The 24309-nt window shown below is 38.0% G+C and overlaps 1 protein-coding gene across 11 annotated transcripts in view; it reads left to right on the top strand.

Annotated features, from left to right (window-relative positions):
• OSBPL6 (oxysterol binding protein like 6) overlaps positions 1-24309 on the top strand; it is a 140236-nt gene that overhangs the window by 17737 nt on the left and 98190 nt on the right. For all 11 annotated transcript variants that reach the window (XM_064373304.1, XM_064373303.1, XM_064373308.1 and 8 more), the window contains exon 3: positions 11214-11408. The gene's annotated coding sequence lies outside the window, so the exon portion shown is untranslated. The remainder of the gene's footprint in view (positions 1-11213; positions 11409-24309) is intronic.

Genomic DNA, 24309 nt, shown 5'->3' with positions numbered 1-24309 from the left:
CCTTGTCTCAAGAAAAAAGATAAATAAGTAAATAAAAGGAATTTTAACCTAAGATCTGATTACTATGCCATTAATAAACAGTAAAGTGATCCTTTTGGGAGTTTGTTGGGGAACAAATAATACTGTTTATACAACTGCTATATATATAGTATGGGTGAAAATAGCATTTTTTGGCTGAAAACTTTCAATAGAAGAGGCAGTCCCAAATATGTCGCATAACCATCTTACTCGGAGAAAGTCAGCTAAGGCATACAGCATGCACTTATTTTGATTTGTCCTTAGATTTGATGATGTTGGGATCTACATTACACAGTTTTTTTCTTGGCCAGGTGTGTGTTGCTAATGCCTAATACCCCATATCTCTGGCAAACAAGACAGCAGCTTGTTTGAAAGCTGAGTCATTGAGCTCCTTTTTCTTTCTTCTCAATTTCCTACTTAGCGTTTCTCCTTCACATCGGACACATGGTAAGCAGTGAGATGCCCATTGATTTGCTGCCCAGGGAAGAGCAGCTCTGGCTGTTTTCTATTCAAAGTAATTATTTTAGTGTACCTATAGTTTGCTTTGGAAATATTCTGAGCTGATATTTTTAGTTATTGCAAGCTAGTAAAAGAATTTTATCAGATAGGCTTGAAACACTTTTCAATTGATAAAAACATTAGTCAAAAGGGCCATCTTTGTTAGTATTCTCTGGCTAATTAACTCAGTTGATTAAAGTTTGAGGTTTATGTGGGCTAGGTCAATTTTTTTTGCTCTGTGATTATCTCTTGCAAACTTGAGTCTTGGCTTTCAATAAATAATTACAATAATAGCAAGCACTTATGTAGTCTTAAGTGCTATACATAAGTAAACTAATAAATAAACTGTACATAATAAACTAATTTAATCCTCAAAATAATCCCAAAAGGCAGGTACTGTTACCCCTTCCATCTTCGCAGATCATACAACAGAAGCTATGTAACTTACCCAAGGTCACATTACTGGTAATGTGAACATTACCTCAGGATTTGAACATAGGCCTCAGGTCTTTATCATTGATCTCATTCAAATACAAAGACACCAGTAAGGGTGTCCCTAGATTTAGTTAAGTAAACACAATGTGTATCTACATATTTATGACTATGTATTCTCTATAATGTGGAAACTTTGAATGTAAGAAATTTCAAGCCAATATTTCAATATCCAGACACCAGAAATATATTTACATCCCTTTTGTTGTCCACATAATAGTATGTTTCAGATATAGGAGTGTGACTAGGATCAACGTAAATTGCAGATTTTACCCTGCTGAGCAGTTTAAAAATTGTCTTCTAGGACAGATTCCATGATTTTTTTTTCAAATCAAGGATACACAAATTTGTATATTTAATTTCAGACACTTTCCTGAGTCTCTGAAGTGTGCTCTTAGGTTCATAGATCTTTTCCCCAAGCAATAGAGAGTAATTGAGCAAGAGGATAACGTGATCAAATCTGTGTTTTAAGAAAGATAACTCCGGTGACAATGAAAGATGGCCTGGAGGAGATGATGATTGGGAGCAGAGAAATGAAATGGTAATGGAAAAGTATTTTCTAGCATGATTTAAGGATACATAGTGATGTCACTAACTAAGGAAACACAAGGAAAGGAAAGTGACAACGGTAGAAAGATAATGGGGCTGGGCGTGGTAGCTCATGTCTATAATCCCAGCACTTTGAGGGGCTGAGGCGGGTGGCTCACTTGAGGTCAGGAGTTCGAGATTAGCCTGGCCAACATGGTGAAACCCCATCTCTACTAAAACTACAAAAATTAGCTGGGCATGGTGGTGACGCCTATAATCCCAGCTACTCACGAGGCTGAAACAGGAAAATCACTTGAACCCAGAAGCCAGAGGTTGCAGTGAGCCAAGATTGTGCCACTATACTCCAGCCTGAGAGAGAGTGAGTGAGACTCCGTCCTAATAATAATAATAATAATGAGTTTGATTTTTGAACACAATGACTTTCAGGTGCCCTTGATATATTTCAGTGGAATGGACAGTAGGAAATTGGAAATGCAATCTGGAAAAGGGGTCAGCATTGAGGAGACTGAGCAGTCTCCAGCAAATGGTAGCTTTAAGCCCTCAGAGCAAGACAAGGTCACCCAGGAGAAGCCAAAGGGAGAAAAAAGGGCGGGAGTGGGGGGAAGGAGGAACCAGTAAAGCTGACTTGGGGAGAAGAGACTCAGGGGAGCAGCGCATTTGAACACTTCCCTATGCCGGACTGTTCTGAAAACTTTACGTACATTAATTTGCTTAATCCTCAAGCAATTCGTTGAAAGAACTACTTTTTCCAGATGAGCAACCTGAGGCACAGAGAAGTAAAGTAATTTTCACAAGGTCACATAACTAGTAAGTCACAATGGTAAATTAGCAATAGCATCGTTAAGCAAATGTAATTGAGTTAAGATAGTTTTTAACTTTTAAAGATTTAAATATAGATTAGTAAGCTTTAATAGTAGCATTTTCTACTTCTCCCCTGCTATATCAAGTAAATATAGTATGATCATCATAATTCATGAGGGAAATATGATCTTAAATATTTTTATGTGATAGTTTAAGCTTTCCCCGAAGTTTTCTCTCAATTAAAAAGCATTGGTTGGAGCATCCCCTGAAATGGTTTCATGAGTCACATTTTTAAATATTTCTACTTAGAATAAATGTTGTGCTGTTTTAGCAGTAATCTGAGAGATCATCAAATTTTACATTCTTTTTTTTTTTTTTTTTTTTTTTTTTGAGATGGAAGCTCGCTCTGTTGCCCAGGCTGGAGTGCAGTCATGCGATCTTGGCTCACTGCAACTTCTGCCTCCCGGGTTCAGGTGATTCTCCTGCCTCAGCCTCCCAAGGAGCTGGGATTACAGGTGCGCATCACCACGCCCAGCTAATTTTTGTATTTTTAGTAGAGACGGGGTTTCCCCATGTTGGCCAGGCTGGTCTCGAACTCCTGACCTCAAGTGATCCACCTGCCTCGACTTCCCAAAGTGCTGGGATTACAGGCATAAGCCATTGTGCCTGACCTTTACATTCTCTTTATAAGTTCCCCTGAACTTCTCTTTGTCTCCGTGAATCCATTGCTTCCTCAGAACCTCTTCATTTTGTTTTCTCTTCTATTACTTCACTAGAAGTGGAGATATTTTTATTTTTGGAGTCCATTTTCTCACAATAATTTTTTAAATCACTTCATCAGAGTTACATGCATTGAGGAGCAAGAACAGTGAAACCATATCAAGCCACCACAGCTGAATTCTCTGCTAGGCAGGGGTCAGCAAACTACAGTAGGTACCCACCACTTCTTTATAAGTAACATTTTGCTGGAACACAGCCATGCTCATTCATTTACATATTGTCTATGGCTCCTTTCCTGCCACAGCAGCAGAGTTGAGTAGTTTCATCAAGGGGTAGACTGCATAAAATCTAAAATATTTACTGATCTAGACCTTTACAGAAAAAGTTTGCTAACACTTTCTTTAGAGCATACTCCTTTCAGAAGGTTAGGATGTGTCCTAAGCATGTTTATAATGCTTTGGAATTAATGAAGTTTTTTTTAATAAATTTTTTTTTTAATTTTTTAAAATAAAATTTTATTCAATTGAGTAATAGAACTGTTGAGCCATTTCTGTGATATTTATTCTTTGGATTTCACACAGATGTTGTCAAGGGAGTAATAAAATTTCAGATTCCTTTAAATAGCCTCTACTCAGAATTCTTAGCTGTATGATCAGTCATCTGAATTTTTGTCAGCACTAACAGTACTGTTTCATTTTGGGGAAAAAAAATCTTTGAATGGTTAATAAATGCCAGATCCTTCCTGTGCTTGGCTTTTGAATTTCGAAGAAAGAAAACACTTTCCCTACCCTCAGATATATAATGTCAATTAGATCTAAGTTATATGCAAACAAAAACAATCTGAAAAAATTGGCTAAATGATAGAACTGTGACAGATTGAGAAAATTATGTTTGTGTTGAGCAAATTTGTTTATTAGTGTATATAGCTTATTAGCATTTATAAATAAAATATCTTGTTATACTTTGATCATGTTTCTGAAAATAATGAATGTTTTATTTCTCACTGATTATTTTGCTAAGATCCTCCCTACTGATCTTCTGAGGTTCTTGCTTGCCTTTTTCCTCCCGTTTGTTCCACGGCTGGATCTCCCTCCCTGAAGTGCAATCATGTGGCTCTCCTGTTCTGAACTTTGCTCCTGTTCTTTACAGCCCACACAGTGAAATTCAGTCTCTCACCAGCATTTAAGACCTTCCACACTGTTTCAAACCTTTTCTCCAGCTTCCCCTCCCCTACTCTCCTCCTTTGTCCTCTAAGCTCTGAGCATTGGAACTACACTTTCCCATCTCTTGATTTTCATACACTTTTCTCACTGTTTGAAATGTCCTTTATTCATCCCTCCTGTCCATTTTCTGCCTGATCTACTCATCTTTCAAATGTCTCCTCTTTTGAGGAACTTCTTCTCATCTGATTCTCCCCCAGCCCACAATCACCAAGCCAGAATTATTATTTTCATGCCATGAATATTCATAGCACATACTCTGCTTTTGTAACTTAAAAAGATTATTCACATACATTTTCCTGTTATCTAGGGCTCAAACTCTAAATTTCTTAAGGGCAGGAGCCGGTTTTTGTTGATTATTACATTTCTAGATCCTCTTTAGTGTCTGGTTTTAATGTTTATATATAATAACTACACAATTAACTTACTGTAGTGGATTAATCAATCGATACTTAGTGGTGGATATGAAAACTGATATGTTATTTCAGCTTGTGAATTTTAACTTCTTTGATATGTAGTAGCATTAATGAGATAAGATACCTTTTTTTTTTTTCCTTTCTGGTGCTCGGATTGAAGAGATAAGATACGTTTCTGAAGTTAAATGTCTTTTGCTCTTTACTCATTAACAAGAAAGTCACAGTAGTTACTAGGTAAGAATGACTGAAGTTTATGTTTCATTTTCAGGAAGTTACCCCAGCACAGCCTGTTTCCATAAAACCTATTGAGTTGTGGCACTTAAACCGTATTCTCCAGAAACTTAGACACCCTCAGTAAACTTGAAACTTTCATAGGTAGGAAAAGAAAAATCAATTTTTTGTCTAAGCATTGCTGCCCGTTGAAAAAAGCAAAACAATTATCTTTTCACTAACTAATGCAGTTAGTCGTGGCAACAGACAAAGTGGGCAAGACAGTAAAAAACGAGTTGTACTGTGTATTGGGCTAAAGTTTTCTAGAAAAGCAATTTAGGATGTTGAACCCTAAATTAAGACCAATCCTTCTTTGTAGAAATGGTATGAGCATTGAAATAAAACCATGGCCCACTTAAGTGAGAAAATGATCAAAAGTATCTCGTGTTTTGTTTTTGGTATGAAATAGACTTTGCTATCTAGATTACACAGATAACCCTTCTGGTTGTCTTTAGTATTTTAAAGAATCTTTATTATTGTACACAGTGCTGGGGCTTGCTTTATCTTGTCTCCATTTTGCGTTATATGCATTTACTTAGTAGCTGCATAGGACCGTCTAATATTTGGTAGAATACATCGTGGTCTCTGATGGACTTGGATAAGGAGAGGAATGTGCAGGGAATGCACTAGACAAGAACATGTGGGCAAAATCCAGGCTGTGGGAGGATTAGTCACATAGCTTAAAGCAAAAATTCTGTTGCAAAGATAATGGATCATTTACTTCCTGAATGAGCCATTCAGAAGGAACCATTCATTACCAAATCACTAAATTCTCCTGAATGAGATTTTCCACAGACACCCACTGGTTAGTACTGGTTAGTGTGGGAAACTTTATTTAAATCAACCTTTTTAACCTTTACAACTTTTATTTATTAATGACTTAGGAAGAGAATGTTAGGATCCTTTTCGATCTACAGAGGGTATGTTTAAATAGAACATGATTCCTATTGTGAATGTGTTTCTGTTAAAACCAGATATGCTGTATGAAAAGAAAACACACGCCTGTGCATGCACGCACGCACACATACACACACATACACACATTAATTTTGGTTATACTTTTTAAAAGAAACAGAATCTTCCTTTTTCCGAGTATATTTCTTAACTAGGGTATTTGTGAACTATGGCTTTAAGAATTAATCGTCAATGTATTTTGTCACAAGCAGTAATCAGACTTGAAATTTATATGCTTATCACCTTTGGACTTCTACCCTGCACGCAGTTTATGTGCAAGGTAAAACAATATCCAGTATAATTTCTTTCTTTTTTTAAGACGGAGTCTCGCTCTGTTGCCAGGCTGGAGTGCAGTGGTGCAATCTCGGCTTACTGCAACCTCCGCCTCCTAGGTTCAAACGATTCTCCTGCTTCAACTTCCTGTGTAGTTGGGACTACAAGCATGCGCCACCACGCCTAGCTAACTTTTTTTTTGTATTTTTAGTAGCAATGGGGTTTCACCATGTTGGCCAGGATGGTCTTGATCTCTTGGCCTCGTGATCCACTCGCCTTGGCGTCCCAAAGTGCTGGGATTACAGGTGTGAGCCACCGTGCCCGGCCAACCCAGTGTGATTTCTTAATTGAAATGAGGTTGAATTGCCACTTAGTGAACTTTGGCTTTCTAATTAACTTAATATATGTCACCTGGAAATTTGGAATATGAATGTGACTATATATACCTGTATGTCCTAATCAAGCTTTTGAAGCTGAAAGAAGACAAATGTTTCTCATTTTTTTGGCTTGAGTAACTATCAGAGATGTTGGGTTATAACTGGACCATGTGTTGATAATGTGGTGGTAATTTTTAACTCAAGAGTAGTCAGTTACCCTGGAGGTTATGCTGGGTACTACACTTCATCTTGGTTGTCTTTGAAGGTTGTACAGAATATTCACAGGAACATTAATTATAATTGCAGAACAAGCCAAAACCTCTGGTTTTTTTCTTTTTTGACATTTCATAGGCAATGTGTGAAAACATACACTTTTGTGCACTTAATAGCAAAATAGACAATAATAGATTGGTTTCTTACAAAATACATGTAGGTCAAAACCTTGTACATTTCCATTTTAAACTCTAACACACAGTAAATGTGAGAGTTAAAAATTGTGTGCAGAGCTGCATAAATGTCTTTTTTTGAGAAGTGTCTGTTCATGTCCTTTGCCCAGTTTTTAATAGGGCTGTTTTTTTCTTGTAAGTTTATTTAAGTTCCTTGTAGACTCTGGTTATTAGACCTTTGCCAGAGACGGATAGATTGCAAAAATTTTCTCCCATTTGTAGGTTGTCTGTTTGCTCTGATGATAGTTTCTTTTTCTGTGCAGAAACTCTTTAGTTTAATTAGATCTCATTTGTCAATTTTTGCTTTTGTTGCAATTGTTTTTGACTTTTATTTATTTATTTATTTTGCAATGGAGTCTCACTCTTGCCCAGGCTGGAGTGCAATGCATGATCTAGGCTCACTGCAACTTCCACCTCCCGGGTTCAAGCAATTCTGCCTCAGACTCCCTGGTTGCCGGAATTATGGGCATGTGCCACCAAGCCCCACTAATTTTTGTATTTTTTATTAGAGACAGAGTTTTGCCATGTTGGCCAGTCTGATCTCTAACTCCTTACTTCAGGTGATCCACCTGCCTCGCCCCCCGCAAAGTGCTGGGATTACAGGTGTGAGTCATGTACCCAGCCACTTTGGATGTTTTTGTCATGAAATCTTTCCCCGTGCCTACGTCCTAGATGGTATTGCCTAGATTTTCTTCTAGGGTTTTTATAGTTTTAGGTTTTAAGTCTTTAATCTGCCTTGAGTTAATTTTTGTATAAGGTCTAAGGAAGGGGTCCAGTTTCAATTTTCTGCATACAGCTAGCCAGTTCACCCAGCATCACTTATTAAATAGGGAATCCTTTCCCCATTGCTTGTTTTTGTCAGGTTTGTCAAAGATCCCATGGTTGTTGATGTGCAGTCTTATTTTGGAGTTCTTTATGCTGTCCCATTGGTCTGTGTGTCTGTATTTGACACATGGATGGAGCTGGAAGCCATTATCCTCAGCAAACTAACACAGAACAGAAAACCAAACACTGCATGTTTCTCACTTATAAGTGGGAGCTGAACAATGAGAGCACATGGACACAGGGAGGGGGACAACACACACTGGGGTTTGTTGTCGGGGGTTGGTGGGAGGGAGAGCATCAGGAAAAATAGCTAATGCATGTGGGGCTTAATACCTAGGTGACTGGTTGATAGGTGCAGCAAACCACCATGCTACACATTTACCTATGTAACAAACATGCACATCCTGCACATGTATCCCGGAACTTTAAAAGGAAAAAAATTGTGCACATGAAATTAAGGTTCAGTCCCTGCTTCCCAGAGTACACACAGTATGGTAGGGGAGACACAGTCTGCGCATGAATCTGTAAGGCCAGGACAGCCTCACACAAATAGAACTGACCAAAAGTACTCAGCAGCTTCTTCTTCCTAACTGGGAAAAGCAGTGAAGGAGTTGGGAGTATTAGTTTTGAGCTGGATTTTGAAGAATATATTGGCAAAGGCTACGGTGAAAGAAGTAAATGGATGCTCGTTGGGCTAAGGTTTGATTTACCTAGGCAGAAGCCAAGGACAAACACACACAGCATATGTGATGTGATGGGAGAGGGTGGAAGAATTCCTTAGGTATGGTTAGTGAGATTCAACCTGTCTTATCTCTCCCCTCTGCTGCTGCTTAGTGGAGGAAACAGGGGAAGAAAAGGAAGTCTTAATCTTACCCCCATGGTCTTCTATCCTGCTTTACCTTCCCACTTGCCATTTTAGAATGGTAACAACTTATGGAGAATCAGACTAGAATAGAGGAATGGGGGTGAGTGAGCAAAACGAGCTACAGCGTAGCACAGAGGACTCTTTAGCATGCCTTTTCTTTTTTCTCTTAGTTTATTAATGTCTCCTCCATTTCCAAAGCTTGGCAGAGTTCATCATAGGAAGAAGCAAGGAAAAGGTGGCTAAGGGAGTTTCTGTTTTTGTTTTTTTGTTTTTTTTTTTTAAGACGGGGTTTCGCTCTTGTTGTCCAGGCTGGACTGCAATGGCATGATCTCAGCTAACTGCAACTTCCGCCTCCTGGGTTCAAATGATTCTCCTGCCTCAGTCTACCGAGTAGCTGAGATTACAGGCGCTTACCACCATGCCCAGCTAATTTTTGTATTTTTAGTAGAGACAGGGTTTCACTATGTTGGCCAGACTGGTCTCCAACTCCTGACCTCAGGTGATCTGCCCACCTTGGCCTCCCAAAGTGCTGGGATTACAAGTGTGAGCTGCTGCGCCCTGCCTGCTAGGGGAGTTTCTCTGGCTGACTATTCATGTTCTGTCTGCCTATAATTAAATGAGATTAAAGAGCACAGATTGATAGTGTTCATGGAAAATAAAAAGATGCAATGCTGAGCATACAAAAAGAATCCTGATGGACCTTAACCTTAGTATTCAATGTCATCATCATAATCAACAATTAAATTTTATTCAGGACTTACAAGGTACACAGAATTGTCTTACAACACGGTAGAATTTTTTTTTCTTTAAAGAAGTGGAAGGGGAGTTAGAACAAAAACTTTTGCAGAATGATGGTACTTAAGGGAGCAATCATGGCACCAGATGCTGACTGAACATAAATCTTTTGTAGTTTCATTAAGTCATAGTCTTACAATATGTGTGTGTGTACATGTGCTTGTGTGTCCATTTTCCCCCTTCTCGATAAGAAAAAAAAAAGGAAAACTAAAACAGAGTGGAAGAATAGGCTTGAAAAAAGAAATCAAACCTAGGGAGTGATTTTTAAAGCTATCTTGTGAATAAACGAGCTTGCTAGAGAGGTTTATGACTGAAAGGAAAAAACGTCTGTCATGTTTCAGGATCAGAGAGTAACTTCTACTTTGGATTACTTGTCAGATTTTTCTTTTATCTTATGGTGAATTTGTTTATTATCTTGTAAAAATACTGTGTTGTAGTCCATTTGTGTTGTCATAAAGGAATACCTGAGGTTGAGTAATTTATAAAGAAAAGAGGTTTATTTGGCTTATGGTTCTACAGGCTGTACGAGAAGCATGGTGCAAGCATCTGCTTCTGGTGAGGACCTCAGGCTGCTTCCACTCGTGGCAGAAGGTGAAGGGGAGCTGTTATGCAGAGATCACACGATGACAGAGGAAGCGAGAGAGAGAGAGAGAGAGAGAGAAAGGGAGGTTCCAGGTTCTTTTTCAACAACCAGTTCTTGCGGGATATAAGAGTGAGAACTCATCCCCCAGAGTGGCACTGAGCTATCCGTGTGCGATCTGCTCCTGTGACCCAGACACCTCCCACCAAGCCTCACCTTCACCATTGGGGATCACATTTCAACATGAGACTTGGTGGGGCCAAACAAACTATATCCAAACCATAGCATACTCCTTCTTTGCTTTTTGAGAAATTATGTCAAGTCGAAAACTGTATTCTTTGATAGTATGTATAGAGTCCATTCTTCTTGCTAGAGGATTGTCCTAGGAATTTGGCTACAATTCTCCTCTTCAACAGTAAATTAGAGACTGTTAATGGGTCTTTATCAGGGCACTAGGGATTGTACATCTATGTGCATGTATGATGAAATCACTTCATACTTACTGTTTTTAAAAACCCATGGTGGCTCACACCTGTAATCCCAGCACTTTGGGAGGCCAAGGCGGGTGGATCACCCAAGGTCAGGAGTTTGAGATCAGCTTGGCCAACATGGTGAAACCCCATCTCTACTAAAAATACAAAAACTAGCTGTCCATGATGGCACGTGCCTGTAATCCCAGCTACTTGGGAGGCTCAGGCAGGAGAATCACTTGAACCTGGGAGGCGGAGGTTGCAGTGAGCCAAGATCGCACCATTGCACAATTAAATATGCCTGGGTGTCACATATTTAATTGGAGGGCTGAATGTGGTTCTGGAAAATATATTTTGTCCCCTTTTAGGAAATATTTGCTGTATCACTTGAGAGTTTTCATACCCAAGCTCTGGGTAAGACGTAAATTATGAATGTTACTGATTACTGAGAAGGTCAGTGGTTACGTCTTTGAAGTTACATAAAAGTGAACAAAGGAGATAAAAAGCTGAGGCACGTAACCATGTGAACTTCCTCTTAAAAAGATAAATTGGAAGGAATTTTCTGATTGGCCATAGGCAGTCCCCCTAAGAGGCTCACCGAAGTTCTGTAAAGATGCACTATATGCCTGTAATCTCTTTTTCAGATTCTGCCACTTGCTGGGAAAACAGCAACAGAAGGATATTAAGGAGCTGCTCCTGTAATTTACCAAGATAGCCCCAGCAAGGTCAAAGACATATCGTGTCCCAAGGAGAAAAGCTGCAGGCATCTGAGGATAAACCACTGTGAAACAGCTTTGACCATAAAGCTGACTTGGAAGACTTTGACTCCAAGGTGCAAGGTGAGTTAGAAGAACACAAGCTTAAAACTAAAAGCAGGGTTAGATTAGGCAGTGCTTAATAATAGCAAAAGATCAGTGAGACATCACAAAGTCACAGGAAGATGTTTCTTTGTTTCTCTTATTTGTATGTCAGATCTTAAAATAATATGTCATAATCCTCATAATAAAAAGTTCTGAGTTTTTTTTTTAAGGATAGGAAGTAGAAAAATGTGAAAATATTTGGTAACCATTTTCTGTTTCTTATATGTAGTCTGGCATCATGTGGTCATGTGCTACTGCTTTTCTCTTCCCTTCTTGGGCAATGAACATGCAGACCTAAACCTTAAAATAGCCAAAATGTTATTCTTGCTTTTTTTATATACATATCCACAAATCCACATGTGACTACATGTACACATTCTTAAAATGCATCCAGTTTTTATAATCCATAGTAGGCAGTGAGACTGTCAGCTTTTCTCTTTGCCTATGAGGCTGAAATGGCTAATATGGCACTAGTAATACTTTCTGTAGTCTCCTTATCATCTTTGATATTTGCAGTTATTATTTTAGAGCCACTTGATATATACTATTTGATATCTTAGGCCTAGTGAGTTTGTGGTCTTCACAACTTAGCTGCACCCCTCAGAGGTATCCAGAGCTTTCTACTTCTTCAAAGTCAGCCATCACCAGGGTGGAAGTTTGTGGCATTAATCATCTTCGGGAGCTTTTGGCAAGCTGCACATCCTTAGTCAAACCTTATTTTCCATGGGTACAGGGGAGGTGGTGGTAGTGGTGATGGTAATTCAGACATATATAATTTGGGGAAAGCGTCTTTTGTATCCTGATGCCACTCCCGCCCTTTCCTAGCATAGACTGGTACCTCTTGGTAGAGCAGGAACCAAGGCTCAGTAATTTAGCGTAATCATTGTTATATGAGAAGCTTTCTCTTTATTATTGTATTGTTTAAAAGTGTGTTTTAGATTAGAGCTTGCAAAGTAGCCCACAGGCCAAATCTTATTTACTAAACTTTTTTAACCTGTAAAAATTTTCTTTTTATAAAAAAATTAATTTGAAACATTTGAAAATCTGGAAACTTCACATAAAAATCAGATAGATTAAATATCTGGCTTCTCTTGGAAGATTAAAAATCTGGTCTTGTTACTAGCAATGACTGCACTTTGCTAGTATTCTGCATTCCCAAAATATTTAACCGAACCAATCTTTCAGATTATGGCACCTGCCTGCGACATGTAGGCTTTTGAGTTCAAGAGTCCTGCTTTAAGCATCAATTTCTTCTGCTCTCTGTATATGAAGTCACTTTTATGTACTATATTACATAAAAGTAATATAATAATTTAGTATTTATCCTCTGCCATTATTTTAGCATTTATTATTTTATATAAACTATATGAGCTTTGAGAAGTTGACACTTGCCAGCCAGGCTTACCTATGAAGTAAGAAGACTTTTCCAAGATAAGATGTTTCAGGCTATGGGCTTAGTTAGGAGATCTAATTTTCATAGTGATGTGCTCTGCATCATTTTTTCCAGATGTTGAGGGTGTCATCTCAGAGTCTGATATTTCATGACCTAAGAGTTCAGTTGTCTGATCTGATTGTTTTGGTTCCAGGGAGGTAAACTGATTCACCGAGTAAGCTTCTTTTTGAATGACCCCTCTAGGGATTTAGAGTCCATTTTCTATTCCCTCACTCATTCTGGACACCAAGGTGGCTCAATGAGCAGTAATGTGTGCAGAACTTTTAGCAGTGAGAAATCTTGCCATCAGAATTAGACATACCTCCGTCACAGAGAGTCATAGTTAATGACAAACTTGTCTTTCCCTGTCTTGGATTGCTGTATATTGTTGCTAAGTGAAATTCATTCAGTAATGTTTCTGTCAATTTGATACTGAACCAAATGTTTATATGGTTAAGAAAATACTTTACCCATGGAAGCATTTCAAATCAAAGGTCCTTATGGGCATAGGGTTTCTGTGCCTGCATTAGCAAAGTCAAATGTGGGGGAACTGACATACTCCCAAAACAATGGTTCTTCTTCTTCTTTTTAAACAAATTATTTTTTACTAAAATATAAGAGTTACAGATATTTTCCCACAATGCATTTTGAGTCCAACTGGTAATGCCTGTTACTTAGGCCACAGGGTATCCATTTTTACCCCTCTAGATACATCAGACACATTGTAAATCTCTTCTTGATTGGTGCCTGTTTTTAAATGTTGAGGCAAACAAGAAAGAAGGCCAATGGATGGGATTTTTATTTTGGGTATCTTAGTGTCTTTCTGCCTGCATTACTTTGCTTCATCTCATGGATATTCTTAGATTAGTATTGCCTAATACTTGACCACATGCAGGGGTGAAATATGCATGAGTCCCTTTGCTGTTAAGTTTAAGTTCATGGAAATAAAGTATCTGGAAATTTGTTTCCACACATTTGCTGAGTTGTGACTTGACTCCAGGAGAAGGAAACTAAACTATTTTTTGACGGGGAAATTCAGGTGATTAATATCTCATTTTCTACATAAATTTTGTTTGCTAGGTTCACAGAGCCCATCTCCCCCCAAACCTCCCCAAAAAAGAAAGAAATTTGTTTGTTTTTATTGCTCTTTGGTCACAGGAATTAAAGAGTGTGTGTGCATGTATACTCAGAAATGCTTTCAGAAAACCCCCTTATCTCCTTTTCTTGGAGTTCCTATTATCAGCTTCACATTCCATTTCCCTTAACTTCCTGAGGATGTGACAACCAAGACTGAAAAAATGGGGAAAAAATGTAGGGAGGGCTTAGGAGCCGTTATTGACATATAAAATGGGTTGAAATGTGGTTTTAAAAAAAAGTAAAACTAACCAGTGAGCAAATATAACATGATTAGGCAAAAACTGTAAGAGGAGAAAGAGTGTTCAACCCTGACATGATGAGGAAGCTGCCATTGGCTCCCTTTTATCATTTGTGGGTCATGAGATGTCCTCTTGGAGGAGCAGAATGGAGAGAATAGCAAGCATGAATTAGCAGTGCAGACGCCATTTCACCTGCCCTCTTTCTTCCTGTCGTGGGTTTTCCCTCAGGTTGCAGGGGGTTTCTTCTGCTCAAGGATCACTTAATCTGAAGAGCTGAAGGACCCAAGGGAGGTGGCAGGCCAGTAGCCACCTCCTCTCTCCAGGGAAAAGGAGTGAGACCCCAAAACTTCTTTCTCACCTGTTGAAAAGAATGGGAACAAAGGAGGAACGAGGGAAGGTTCTTGGTCTGGAGAGAAGGGCTGTGCTCCAGGCCGGCTCTCACCTGTGCATTGTCCTTCTCAATCTGGTTGGTGAGATTTTAGAAAAATGAGTTGCCCAAACACCTGAAAGATTTAGACCAGTTCTGAAAAATAAATTGTACCTTGAATACATATCCAGTAAAAGTATAACTGTATAAGTAACTAAGTGGGAGGAAAAAAAGGAGTATACTGTTTGTATCAAGGTTTTAATATGTAAATAGTAGGAAAAAGGGACATTGTTTTGTTCTGTTTATTTTTCAATTTTTTGAGACAGCGTTTCACTCTTGTTGCCCAGGCTGGAATGTAATTGCTCAATCTTGGCTCACTGCAACCTCCACCTCTAAAGTTCATGTGATCCTCCTGCTTCAGCCTCCTGAGTAGCTGGGATTACAGATGCCCACCACAATGCCTGGCTAATTTGTGTATTTTTAGTAGAGATACAGGTTTCATCATATTGGCCAGGCTGGTCTCAAACTCCTGACCTTGTGATCCATCCACCTCAGCCTCCCAAAGGGATTACAGGCGTGAGTCACCATGTCTGGCTGATTTTTGTTTTCTAAATTTTAAAAAAACCTTTCATTTAGAAAAAACTCAAACTTATACTTTTGTATGAGAATAGCATAATGAACAACCATATGCACACACTCAGATTCATCTATCTCCTTCTCCATTTATTCAGAAATTATTAGAAGTAGACATCACATCATACCCACCCCTGCATTCTCCAGTAGGCATATCTTAATATGCACATTTTCCTACAGAACCATATTACCATGTCACACCTCGCAATATGAACACTACTTCTTTGGTATCATCTACTACTCATTGGATATTCAGATTTCCCTGATTATCTCAAAATTCTCTTTTTATAGTTGGTTTATTTGAACCAGATCTGAAGAAGAGCATACATTTCATTTGGCTATTGAGTCTCATAAAACTCTTATCTAGAATATTCCCTTTCTTTTCTCAAGGCATTCACTTTTGGAAATAAGGCTACTTTGGCAATAGAACATTCTACATACTGGGTTTGGCTAATTGTTGTTACTTAACTTTTTTCTCTATTACTCAAATTTACTAGAACTTGGAAGTTAGCTCAAGAGGCTTGATTGGATTCAGATTTAACAATTTTGACAAGAATTCTGCTTCCTTTTGCTGTATACTTTATGGAGTACCACCTCGGGAAGCACATATGGTTTGGTTACCGCACTTTTAGTGATGCTATCATTGGACCATGTTTCAGGGAGGAACATCCTGATCCCCCTATTGTGAAGTTCCCCCATCTGTTTTTTTTAACTTCACAATTTTGTTAACCAACAATAATTACCTGAATACATTATTTGATTAGGGGTTATAAAAATGGTGACCCCCCTCCTCCATCCTATCATTCCTTCTACATTTGTTAGCTATCATTCTTTTACAAAGAACTTCCATCATCAACTAGTATTTGGTGGCCCTGAAATGTAGTTCATACAGGAAGGGCAGGGTGAGTGCTTAATATTTCCCTAGTAGTTGACAATATCAGAGTTGGTGCTATAGTTTCTTCAAAAGGTGATATTATATTTATATTTATATTTATACTTTTTAAGGAGAAACTACTTTTTTTTAAGAATCATTGTAAATTCATGGATTTTAAAAAAATATTTGCTACGTTTTACACACTTAATTGTAGTGTTTTTATTTTGTTTTGTTTTTCATTTTGATGCTCAAACAAAACCTTGTTTATTCATTGGGAGCTCTTTCAACCTGGTTCCTTTGTATATGTATAGAAAAGAGAAACTATCATATGTGAATCACAGTGAATTTGTACATACTGGACACACCTATATAATCAGCACCCAGACCAAGATGCAGAACATCCCCAAAGCATCCCTGTGCTATTAATTTCTTTGACTGAATTTTTGATATAACAAGTTACCCCAAACTCTTCTTGTCCATTTCATACCCCAGTCTACAAATCAGCCATTCAAGCAGCCTGGTTCTTTTTCATAGGAAACAGAATTTAGAAACTGTATTCTGGACACTAGGGGTGCTCATTCCCATGAGTTGTCAGTGTTTCCATGCCTTTTCAAGAAACAAGGTAGGAAATACATATCTCCAAAAAGAAAAAAAAAATTCTGAGTTCATGCTGACTTTCCTGAGTTAACTTTATGGAGTCTTAATTTTTTAAATTTTATATTTGTATTTTTTTCTTTTATATTGAAACTGTTGGTTCAAAACAGCATTATAAATGTATTTACTTTATCCTTTGAGCACATAAAATAGTTTCAAATTAATAATTTCAGCATGACAACTACTAATTATTGTTATATTTCTATATAGAGAAAACCTTACAAAATAAAGAGTTAACTACAAGTATTTTTGTTATTGTTGTTGTTGTCATTTACCTTTTAATATCACTATTATTTTTGGTCATTCAAAATTTCTGTATGAAGACAGAATATGAATTTTTCTCCCCAACTTCATTTTTAGTATTAATGTTGATATGTTTCTTGGCAGTGATATTTAGTCTATTAAATCTTCAGTTCACCAGATAATCGGAGTTATTTACAACTCACTGCATCATACACAGGTGTTCCAGGAGTGACAGTGGGATTATTGTACTCTTTGGATGGTAGATCAGTGTGTGCTGTATTGAATGCCTTTATTAGTGTCCACTCTTCATCATTGTGCAGGAAAGATAAACACTCTAAATAAAGCAGAGAGACTGAAGGTGTTCCAGTGTTTTCATTTTATTGCTGCTGCTTTTTTTTTTTTAGACGGAGTCTTGCTTTGTCGCCAGACTGGAGTGCAGTGGCGCAATCTCGGCTGGCTGCAACCTCTGCCTCCTGGGTTCAAGTGATTCTTCCACCTCAGCCTCCCGAGTAGCTGGGACTACAGGCATGTGCCACCACACCCGGCTAATTTTTTTATTTTTAGTAGAGATGGGGTTTCATCATGGCGAGGATGGTCTCGATCTCTTGACCTCGTGATCCACCCGCCTTGGCCTCCCAAAGTGCTGGGATTACAGGTGTGAGCCACCGCGCCCTGCTTGCTGCTTCTTTTTTTTAATTGCTTCCTTTTATTTGATAAATTGATATTTATGATGCTTATTTTGGAATGGTTTTCTTTTCTTTGTTTGTCAAGTGATCAAGTGCTTTGTTTTCTGTAAACATTTTGTTATATTTGACACTAGGAGAATATTAGTGTTAGTAGAAAATATAGGAACAGGTAGTCCCTCCCTCCCTCCTTCCCTCCCTCCCTCCCTTCCTTCCTTCCTTCCTCTCTTCTTTCCTTCCTTCCTTTCTTCTTTCCTCCGTCTCTCCCTCCCTTTCTTCTTTTCTTCTCTCCTTCTCTCTTTTCCTTCCTGCCTGCCATCTATTCATCCATCCATCCATCCATCCATCCTTGCTATCTTTTTCCTACAACCAGCTAATTCCTTGAAGCTGAATCTCAGAGGTAGGCAATGGAAGGGAAGATGGAGATCTAGACCACTCCCTCTTTTGTCTTTTAAACTTTCATTTTTGACTTTTATTTTAAGTTCAGGGGTACATGTACAGGTTTTTTATATAGGTAAACTCATGTATGGGGGTTTGTTTTACAGATTATTTCATCACGCAGATTAAGCCTAGCACCCTTTAGTTATTTTCCTGATCCTCTCCCTCTTCCTCCCACCTTCTACCCTCTACCCTACAGTAAACTTTTTTTGGCCCAACACTCAATGATTGGTACAAGACCTTCCAGTAAACTTTTAACCTGTCTTCTCAAAATATATTGTTCCCCAATGACCATAAAATTGAAAATCCAACATTTGTGAATTATTTTTCCAGTATGTTTTTACATACAGAAGAATGATTAATGTCTTAACAAGTGTAACTTTGATGGTCATTTAAAATTTTACTTTAATCACTTTGCAAAGCAAATGATTAATGCCAGAAATTACTTTTGCAGTGAATCAACCACACAAATCTCCTTTGAAAGGTTTGTCTTTTCAAGCAACAATTCTAAACTTTGCTCCTGTAAGAAATAACTACAAAAATGAAGGAAAAACACACAGCCTCCCCCAAACTGCAACTGTGTATGGCTGGTGCTAGTTATTTAAAGGGTTAACATTTTAGAACTAAGAGTCGTCTAAATGGATGTGTCTTTTATCATGTGTCTTTTATCATCCCTGCTGCATCTCAAGTGTTTGGTCATTCAGAGAGCCATTCATTGATCCATCCATCCAGCCATTCATTCATTCATCCAGCAAAGTCTATTGAGTATCCATTTGGTACCCTCCAGGAACTGTTACAGGCCCTGGGGTTATAACAATGAGAGCAGGAAACAAGACAGGTGAGATTATCTGGAGATAGACAATAAGCCAGTACACAGATAATATAAATATTGAGTGAGATAAGAGCTGTAAAGGAAATGAAAAGAGCGTTGTGCTAGAAAGTGACAAGGTGTGTGCCTCTTCCAGGGTAACATTTGATCTGAGAACTGCAGGGTGATTTGCTGACTTTTTCATGTTTAGAATACTAAATTTGAAGATACTGTAGAGTTTATTTAAACAATAAGTACAGTTTTGGCATTTAAATTTGTTTCCAAATGTCTATTTTTTTTCAACTGGCACTGTAAGTAGTTAAAGTTTCAGATGAAAATGTCTTGTTTTGTCAGCTTCTGAAAAACTGGTGAAAACTGGAAGAAGTCTTGGGTAAAGGGTATATGAGAACTCCCCATGGTATTTTTGTATCTTTCCTGCAAATCTAAAATTATTCCAAAATAAAACATTTAAAAGAAAGATAGTGGTGAAGAAATGCCAAAATGTATACTGAATCAAGTACAGTGTTGCTTAGATTTACAAAGATGAAGAAGCCACACTTACACAGAAAGGGGCTTCAGGGAGAGTGGTGGGTGGGAGAACCTGTTACCTGAATTCTCTTCCATTCTGGACTTTTGTCCTGTTGCTCATTTTGAACTAGACAAATTCTGCCTTTTAAAAATACTTCATTTTAGGTGGAGGGCAGGGAAAAATAAAACAAAATAAGCTAAAATGCTTCATTTTAATTTCTTAAACTTCAGCAGTCTAATACAACCTACAAGTAGAGTTAGTTTACCTTCTTCCTTTTTTTTGTGCCCAACTAATTTTTTAAAAAAATCTTTTATGTTTAATTTTTGTGGGTACATAGTAGGTATATACATTTATATGATACATGAGATGTTTTGATACAGGCATACGATGTATAATAATCACATCATGGAAGGTGGGGTATTTATCCCCTTAATCATTTATCCTTTGTGTTATAAACAATCCAATTATACTCTTAGTTATTTTGAAATGTACAATTAAATTATTGTTGACTATAGTTACCCTGTTATGCAATTAAATACTAGGCCCTATTCATTCCTTCTAACTATTTTTTTGTACCCATTAATTATCCTCACTTTCCCCCACCCCCACTACCCTTCCCAGTCTTTGCCAACTAATTTTTGACAAAGGCACAAGAGAAATTTAATCAAAGAAGGATAGTTTGGCCGGGCACAGGTGGCTCATGCCTGTAATCCCAGCCCTTTGAGAGGCCGAGGAGGATGGATCACCTGAGGTTGAGAGTTTGAGACCAGCCTGACCAACATGGAGAAACCCTATCTCTACTAAAAATACAAAAAATTAGCTGGACGTGGTGGTGGGTGCCTGTAATCCCAGCTACTTGGGAGGCTGAGGCAGGAGAATTGCTTGAACCTGGGAGGCGGAGGTTGCAGTGAGCCGAGATTGCACCATTGCACTCCAGCCTGGGCAACAAGACTGAAATTCCATCTCAAAAAAAAAAAAAAGAAGGATAGCCTTTTCAACAAATAGTGCACAAGCAATTGGATATCTGTATACAAAACAGTGAACCTCTAAACTCTATACTTTATATAAAATTAACTCAAAATAGATCACAGATTTAAATATAAAAAGTAAAATTATAAAACTTTTAGAAAAAAATGAAAGTCTTTAGTATCTTAGACTTGACAGTGAGTTCTTAGTTCTTAGTCTTTAAAAAAATCCTTTTGAGTACTTTATTCAAATATCAAATAATAATGAAGTATTCAGAAAAACAAAGAATTATCAGCAGTCACCCTGTGTACATTGACTGCATGTCCTGGATTTTCTGATTCAGTTTCTCTTTCAATTATTTTATTCTATTTTCCTACTAGGTGTCTTATACTTAGAATAAATGAACTGCATTGTTCCATATAATCATGGGTTATACCAGTTCTGAACCTAATTGAAAAAGGAGGTAAAACCTAAATAGCTAGATGTTTTTAGAATCTAAAAAATGTTTTGAATAGAAATATTTCTCCAGATTTGGTTTCAAAGGCAGAAACAGAGTGAGACAATCATCATTCCCAAATAATACATGATACCAGATTTCTTAAAAGTATCCAATATTGATTGGAAAATGTTTTTTCGAAAGGTAAAATTAAGCTACTCACATGTTTTAAGATTTTCATGAGCTAAATTTTAATGCTAAGAACAGGCTGTTGCTTTCAATGTTTAAAACTGATATCTTCTGGAATGTAGGATGATGATTAAGGAATAACATTAGCTTTAGCAGAAGAGATTTTTGTATAGCTGTTCCTCAATTTATGATAGGATTAACCTATTATAAAGCTGGAAAATTCTAAGTCAAACCATTGTAAGTCAGGGACCATCTGTGTTATCAAATTTTGTTTCTCTAGTCAAATCAATTAGTTTTGGCCACCAGAACTTTTTTTTTTTTTTTTTTAACATTTCTAGATTTTTTTCTCTAATTTACAAGTTAGAATTACGTATTTTGGTCATGTACGACATGTTTTGAAACATATAGACATGAGGGCATGGCTGAATTGGGCTAATTAACATGTGCATTACCTCACCCTTGGCTTTTGGTTTTGTTTTTGTTTGTTTATTTTTGAGACGGAGTCACTCTGTCACCCAGGCTGGAGTGCAATGGTGTGATCTTGGCTCACTGCAACCTCTGCCTCCTGGGTTCAAGTGATTCTCTTGCCTCAGCCTCCCGAGTAGCTGGGATTACAGGCACCTGCTATCATGCATTTTTGTAGAGGAAGGTTTTCACCATGTTGGCCAGGCTGGTCTTGAACCTGATCTAAGGCGATCTGCCTGCCTTGGCCTCCCAAAGTGCTGGGATTACAGGCATAAGCCACTGCACCCAGCAGCTTTTTCTTTTTTTCTTTCATGGTGAGAACACTTAACATCTACTCTGTTACCAGTTCTCAAGGTCTATTTTTCTTTTTAGTTTATGCATTTTCCTAAAATATTCTGGGACTACTTAGGGTTTTGTTCTTAAGGTGGAACTTAGCAATTCTTTTCCTCATGGAGTTTTTAATAAAATTAACATTATAAATAAAACCTTACTTTGATGAAAACAAGTTCCTCTGACTTTTATCTTACTAATATTTTTAAATTTCTACATTTGCAAGCATAAAGATCTTCTTTTGCATGTTAGGGGAGATAGGAAAATCTGGAGTTGACAAGAAGCAATTAAATTCAGAATGTCCTGCTTAAATGGTTTACCAACTATAGTGCAGATTAACAGACCTGCCTGCCATAGGAAGCTGTTTAGTAATCTACAGTCTTTGAAAGTACTCGCCAACATCTGGTTCTAAGAATGCATCCTGATGTTTCATAGTCTAGGGGTTAATCCAAGGTTCAGCACTATAGCCCACAAGCCAAATTTGCAGCCTGTTATTATTATAAATAAAGTTTTATTGGAACATAACCATGCTTATTCATTTGCATATTGTCTAAGGCTGCTTTTCCACCACAATGGCAGTTTGAGTAGCCACAGCAGATATTGTATGGTTTACAATTCCTGAAATATTTTCTGTCTGGCCCTTTGCATAAAACCTTTGCAAAGCACTACCTACCCTCCATTCTCCATCTAGTCAAAGACAGTGGCTGGGTTCTCTCTCTGGGTTACTGAATCTGGAATCTAAGATACTTTGCAATTGCAAGGATTAGTAGACAACAGACTGTGGGCTAATGATAGAACTTTTTGATTTATTTTCTTTATTGGAAGGTACTGTGTTTATATAATAAAAAATTATAATAAACAATTATAAAACTAAAATTATTGAAAAATTAATTATAATAAAAATTAATGGAGGTACTGTGTTTATAAGAAAGTCATTTTTTGTAAGCTATCTAAAGTTGTTAAAACTAATTTGCGGTATAAAAATCATTTAGGAATACGTAAAGGTTACACGCTAAATGCTTTATCCCTAAAATTCTTGTTTCAAAACTTTTTTAATTTCAAAGGAAAAATCTTAGCAATTCCTTTATTTTTGAGCTTTAGGTCTGTGACTTGGTGGTGATTCTGTGTCTGATACTGTATTACTATTCCCTAGTTTTGTTGGTGTTAGGCCAGTGAAGAATAGGGCCCAATTGGCAACTCGGCATACCTGCTGCCTGCTAACAGGCTTATTAAAGCACAGATTGCTGGGCACCACCCTCAGAGGTTTTTTCACAAGTATAGATGAGCTCAAGAATTTGCATTTCCAGGAAGTTCCCAAGTGATATGTGGATCCCATTGCCACCCTTGAGAACCTATGTAGTAGATGATTAGCACTGACGTTTCCCAAGCTTGGGGTTTGTGAAGTAGCATTATTACTATCCCTGTTTATAGATGAGGAAACTGAAGCACAGAGAGACTTCAGTAAACTGCCTGAGGTTTCATAGCTAGAAAATGGCAGAGTTAGGATTGGCTTGAAACTCAGGCAGTCCATGGGATTATTTAGTGTAAAAATAAAAATGAAAACGACTATGATGAAAACCACCATAGACAGTGGTGTATTGGCAAATGTTTAATAATCCTCTTAAAAAATAAAAAAAAAAGCCCAGATTTGAAGCATTTGCATGGCATAGATACCCCCACCATGATCGATTTCAGCATCCCAGGGGAATGTCTTTGAAGCCCTGAACTGCTTTGAAGCACATAGCTCCTGAGCTGGTGCATGCCAGCTTCAGCTCACCACTAGATATGTGCCAAGGTTGCCACCCTCCAATTAAACGAATTTGCAAGCCTGCAGAACCTGGGACCTGGCAGGGGATTCTCGGTCATGTTAGCTGTTCCTTCCCTCATGTAACAGTGAATGAGCAATAATTGAAACCAACACTCATGCTTGAATGCCCAACACAAGTAGACTTTTTGACATCCTGATGCAGGTAATGGCCTGCATAAATTCTGCTATTCTGGAAGATGACAGTTTTTCAAAATTCTGCTTAAGATTCCTGACCATGGGCCGGGCGCGGTGGCTCACGCCTGTAATCCCAGCACTTTGGGAGGCCGAGGCGGGTGGATCACGAGGTCAAGAGATCGAGACCATCCTGGTCAACATGGTGAAACCCCGTCTCTACTAAAAATACAAAAAAATTAGCTGGGCATGGTGGCGCGTGCCTGTAATCCCAGCTACTCAGGAGGCTGAGGCAGGAGAATTGCCTGAACCCAGGAGGCGGAGGTTGAGGTGAGCCTAGATCGCGCCATTGCACTCCAGCCTGGGTAACAAGAGCGAAACTCCGTTTCAAAAAAAAAAAAAAAAAAAGATTCCTGACCATGAGATATTGTAATTAGTAGATGGTATCTAGTAAATTAGGTGCCAGGTGCCATAATTCTGTGTGGTCAGGCTAACCCATCGATGGTGTTTTGAAATAA

Source organism: Aotus nancymaae, unplaced genomic scaffold, assembly GCF_030222135.1.
Source record: "Aotus nancymaae isolate 86718 unplaced genomic scaffold, 86718_ANA_hifiasm-v0.15.2.pri h1tg000008l, whole genome shotgun sequence".
Classification (NCBI taxonomy): Eukaryota; Metazoa; Chordata; class Mammalia; order Primates; family Aotidae; genus Aotus; species Aotus nancymaae.
This window is presented reverse-complemented; position numbering and strand designations above follow the sequence as displayed.